Source organism: Lactuca virosa, chromosome 2 (assembly GCF_052849685.1).
Source record: "Lactuca virosa cultivar CGN04683 chromosome 2, Lactuca_virosa_CGN04683_v6, whole genome shotgun sequence".
Taxonomy (NCBI): Eukaryota; Viridiplantae; Streptophyta; class Magnoliopsida; order Asterales; family Asteraceae; genus Lactuca; species Lactuca virosa.
Window position 1 is genome coordinate 297,358,910 of NC_136427.1, and position 5,538 is coordinate 297,364,447.

At 36.5% G+C, this 5,538-nt stretch overlaps 1 long non-coding RNA gene across 1 annotated transcript; it reads right to left on the reverse strand.

The window, feature by feature from the left end:
• Positions 1-777: 777 nt before the first annotated feature.
• On the reverse strand, positions 778-2,506 carry LOC145157123 (uncharacterized). Its single transcript, XR_013737105.1, has 3 exons — positions 2,432-2,506; positions 2,257-2,341; positions 778-881 (listed from the first exon to the last, which is right to left on the reverse strand). It is a non-coding gene; the product is annotated as an uncharacterized LOC145157123 (long non-coding RNA).
• Positions 2,507-5,538: the final 3,032 nt, after the last annotated feature.

Sequence of the window (5,538 nt, forward strand, 5' to 3'; positions counted from 1 at the left end):
GAGCTTTGTTAAGTAGATTTGACAAACTTGATTTGTATAATCTTTGCAAATACAAACATTTTTAGTTTTATATATATAACTTATATATAAAGAAAACTATTGAGAATGTATTACATGCTTAAATATGACTTAGATACCAATAATTGCGTAATAGGATTACTCATATTCATAACTGTAACACCCGTTTTCCAGGACGAATCGAATTAGGGTTTCAAGGAGTAAAAAGGTTGGATTTTAGAGAAAAATGATCCTCACGACGTGAGACATAGGGGCTCACGACGTGAGATGGGTTGCATGAAGATTTTGTACGGGACTGAGCTCACGACGTGAGGAGCGATGCAGCCCAAGCCCATGATATTTTAGGGTTTCCTTCGTATTTAAGCATCTATAACCTTATTTTAGGGTTCCTTATCAGGCCCAAACCCTCTTTCACCTCAGAAAAACCTAGTGCCCATCCTTGCTTGATCTTTGGTGGTTTTTGAGCCTTTCTTGGATTCGAAGAAGGAGGAAAGAAGAAGAAGAAGGTGGTATTGTGTATTGGCTTGCAAGAAATCATCATCATCATCATCACCTTGCTTTGTTTATGTACTATTGTAAGTGATAAAGCTCCTATCTTTATGGTTTTATGAGGATATATGTCACACCCCCAAACCAAGGATGGCGGAAACGTCCGGGGGTGGAGGACTTCATGTATAGTATCATAACAACAATTGTAATAGTAATTCAAGCAAACACAACCAACATATATATAATTGAAAAAGTTACATCATTGTATGAATTACATGTTTACGAATCAATTACAATACGTTGACAAAATATGAAATAGTAGACGCCTTAGCGTCCCATCCTCAAAAGCACTTGATTACCTATTTAATGATTTCCTGAGAATACAAGTTGTTTGAAAAAGTGTCAACACAAAGGTTGGTGAGCTCATAAGCTTTTGTTTGGTATTATTAAAAGCCTTTCGTTTGTGAAAGTAGTATTTGTGTTAGAAAATCCAATATTTTCCTTAATGTGTAAATGTAGTCTTAAAACCCAAAGACCGAAATGTACAAGTAATTTGTCATATTTATAGTAAAACAATGCAAGTTTAAATCGACATAAACTCGTTAAATTTTAATGAAGTTCCCGTAAATTCCAACGTTTATTAATACTTTATGTGAGTTATTATAACCATGCTATGACCTAGTTGGCCTGAAACGACGTTCTTCAAGCGTCGGAAATGTTATGACATTTGTCACCCCAGACCTGCCGGTCTAGCTGTTGCATGCAGCTTAGGTGTGGGTTTGTCAAACCCAATATAGATCTATACACAAGTATCACGCTCTCCCTCAAGGAGACTCTGGTTACAATACAGGACTTAATGGTAATTTGAAGTAAATGTCTCACAAAGTCATTAACGGAATTACGTGTTATGAAAACTTGATACCGTATGGCCGTACCTTGCTTAATGAAAATATCCTTTGTATAAATGTACCCTTTTTAAATGTATGTGTTATGTAATGTATCATAAACTATACCTATTATAGTTTATCAACCAAGGGTAGTACGTGGTAATGTATGCAAACTATATTCAAAATAGTTTATTAAATGTTTGAATGTATCGATTGTACTTTCATTATAATCACTTGTTATTCTTTATATTTTATATGACCCAATCCATTTGTAAACTGATGTGTGTCTAAATATTAAGATAAAATGTCATATATTGCAATAACATATAATCACATAAAGATATACACCTTGCTCAACATGTTACAAGGTGAAATGAAATTAACAGCAACTTTTCGTTGAAAAACCGTTTCTGTTACTGTTCTTAGAAAATTTATAGAAAAATCATCAAAGCTCTAAATCCAAATCCGCAAATTTTGAGAGTTTGGAATATGAGTCTAGTTTGTTCGTAAATTTTATCATGATTTTTAGTGATCTCTAACAGAGGTGAAAATGTTCATAATCACAGACTGGTCCGGGTTTGCCTCTGAAATGACAGGCAGTTTTGTAAAAATCACCATAAATTGTAGAAAAATCATATGGAGATGTGCAAGTAGCCATTTTAAAGCTAAGAGTTTGAACTACTTGCACCTGGAACAGTTTTGAAAACTAAAATATTTAAGTTGACCAAAATAGTCCGTGATTAACGTCCATCTTTTCTGATGTAATCTGTTAGAAAAAAGTTAATTGTGTTCTTGATGATTTTACTTGTATTCCCCCCTTAAAACTTAAGAAAAACATGTAAATGTAGGGGTATGAACTCACCTTATGTGATTTCATTAGATGAAAGTGAGATAGAGGAAGTGTTCAACCCAAGAACACTAAGAAGATGTCTTGATGATTCGAGAATCTAACACCGAATAAGATGGAATTTGTGTAAGATATCAATGATTTGAGTAGAATGAAGTTTAATAATTATGTGAATGATGAAGATACTTACTAATTGAAGGAAGAAATCCCTGGAGAAAGCCTTGAAGTTCTTGAAATTGAGAGAAAAGATGAGAGAATTTTGGAGAGTGTCCTTTGGTTGCTAAGTGTAGAATGAAAGAACTTTATGGAGAATGAGGAGAGAGGATCAATCCTCCAGCTCTTAGAACATGGGAAGAGCTGGAGATTGGGTGTAAAGGTCCACTAAGGTGACAAGGAGTAGTGGGAAAGAGTGGATGATCATAGAGTGAGGTGGTGGTGGCTTGCTTTTGTCATAAAATAAGGAAAAGCAAATATTCCTTCAATAATTAGTCCAACCACCAATTCTTTTAATACATTTTTATAAAAATCCTGGAGATTTATATATTTTGGGGCCTTAGTTTATAAAATAAAGTTTTGGGTGAAAATCCCACGTTAAAATAATGAAAAACGGAGTTAAAACGAAGTCGTAGTCGAAAAACCGGAAAAATTATGACACGCAAACATGCATGTCGTCTTCTTTTATGACAGGGGCTTCCTTGATACTCATTGCGTGTCATCAACACGCGAGTCGTAAGGTTACGACAGATAAATGTGTGTCGTCTTCCTTTATGACAGGGACTTCGGTCCTGAAGCTTCAGTTTTGGGTCCTTAAGCCTATTTTACCCGTTTTTACCCCGTTTCAAGTGGTTTTTGACCCAGTTAAGGGTCGGGATGGCCCGAATGATTACAAAAAATTAAAGGAACTTTTGAGAGAGATTTGGGAGAGATTCGGGAGAGATTTGGGAGAGATTTTAATAGAGAGAGGTTGAGTGAAAGAGATTGTGAGAGGTTTCGTTTGTGATCTTTTTGAGTGTCCGGCTTCGCAACGAAAGGTCCATAAACCCCGTTAAGCCATGATTTAGTGTCTTACACAATCCCGATGATTGTGCAATAGTGTTTTATCGCTTTGGTTTGTTGTTTAGCACTGTTAAGGCTAAGGAAAATCAAACACATGAATTTTTCAAATGATGTTTTCTCATTTAAATAGCGAATTGTATAATGTAAACCCTAACATACAAGGGTTAATGGAGTTGACCGGTTTGACTTGTTGACTTTGTTTGACTTTGACTTGAGCGAAATTTGACGGTTGTCACATCATCCCCCCGTTAGAGGGAATTTCGTCCCGAAATTTGCATTTTGACTGGGACTTCAAGAGTTTGGAAAAAGATGTGGAAAACTTCTCGTAGTACAAGAAATTGATTATGGCGAGGAACAACCTGCCTGATGTCACATGACGACCTTGGAAATTTCTTATTGTAACTTGAGCTGAGTCAATTTAAAAGGAGTTTATTGTTTTAGGATGATAGAGTATTCTATGTGTGCTTTTATACTCCCTGTTTTATCCTTGGTATTACCACTATGAATATTTTATAGTTAGCGAGTTCCATCATTACGAATGTTTCAACAAATTTTGACGAAATTTGCATTATAAGTCCTACTAGTTCTTTTATAGTCGATTGGCGTAAACTAGTCGTATATCATTAAGATTGCAAGGGCATTTTGGATGGGTGACCCCGCCTTAAGCCCACAACCAAACAAGGAACAGGGAATGAGGCGGAATCACACATTCTAAGTCCATAGAATCTTAATGATATATGACCATAACGTTTACACTAGCCATCATAGATTCCAGGGGCGTAGTATTATTGGGGCCAGGAGTAGGAATTGTAGTTCAAAATAAAATTGTTATAAGCCTGCTATCTTCAAACTTGGGCTTTGGCCCCTCCCGATTCCTAATCAGAATGGTCCAATACTCTTGCCCGCTCCAAGTCGAGAGTTGATTCATGTGGCTTGAGCTTAGGCTTGGGTCTTAGAGAAAGAGGCAATGCGTCAGGCTGGCTTCACAGAGCTGCAAAAACTCTTCTCTCTCGACAGTGGATAGATAACATGCCTCGGCTCTTCAGGCCCACATTGCCTACTGGGCCAACTCAAATGAACATCCACTTTGTTACCCCACTTGGGTTATAGGCAAGTGTTACCAAGCCCGATATCAAGAAATCAAAATCGATTCATCCCTATTTGCCCAATTCGCTGCCTATCTCGCCTGTTGTTCGTTTCTCGTTGTCTCGCTAAGTCAGTCGCCTGGTCTCACTCTCGCCAATCGCCATCGCCTAATGCCCAAATCCCTATTCACACTTCACAGAAATCAGGTATGTAATCCCGAGACCCATATCCTGTTCAGCTGTTCTTTCTTTTCTGATTGTAAGATTGTTGATTGTTGGTGTTGGCGTATTGCACTGCTGCTGCTGTTTTCAGTCAATCCGTTGCCTATTTATGCGTTACTACTGTCTTACTGAGTTTCTTTTTAATTTGGCTGTCATTTGTGATTTGGCGATTTTCCAATTTGATTTACTAGTTATGAACTTATAGATTTGGTTATTGTTAAATGAGTTATTGGTTATTGTTCAAATTTTGATTTTGATTTTTTTTTTTTTTAATTTCAGTTTATAATATTTTCGGCCCCCCTCCCCCAAGTTAATTGTTCAAGCTCCGCTACTGATAGATTCACTGGTAAAAACCCTGAGTTTTTACATAGATGATAAGACTTATTTGGGTTTTGCCGTGTTCCCAAGATTCATGGTTTATAGACTTGAATAGATGCTAGTTTTAGTAATAAAAAGAAATTTAGAATTTAAATGTCGATGTTAGATGCTTGTACTGATATTTAAGGGGTTAAAAAAAATAAAGTTTTATTAGTTACCTATAGCGACACTCAAGTCATAATTTGCATGTGTGAAGACTTGGAGTACTTTCTAATGAAAAGTGTGCTACTGGGGAAATTCGAAACTGGTACGTAGCTTCAAAGTCAAGAATATGCAGTAGGCATGTGATGCATTAAATGCATGAGGCACAAAAGTCCTAATTTGCAGCAACATATACGTATATGTGTGTGAATTGAAGAAGAAGGTTACGGCTCAAAGACCATTCATTTCCTCTTTATTTTTTTTATTTATTACTCCTCCCACTTACCTTATATAAATCATCACAGAAGAAGGGTACGGCTCAAAGTCCATTCATTTCCTCTTTATTTGTTATTCGTTACTTCTCCCTCACAAATGGATCCGCCTGCAGATCATCAAAACCCCATAGATGACCTCG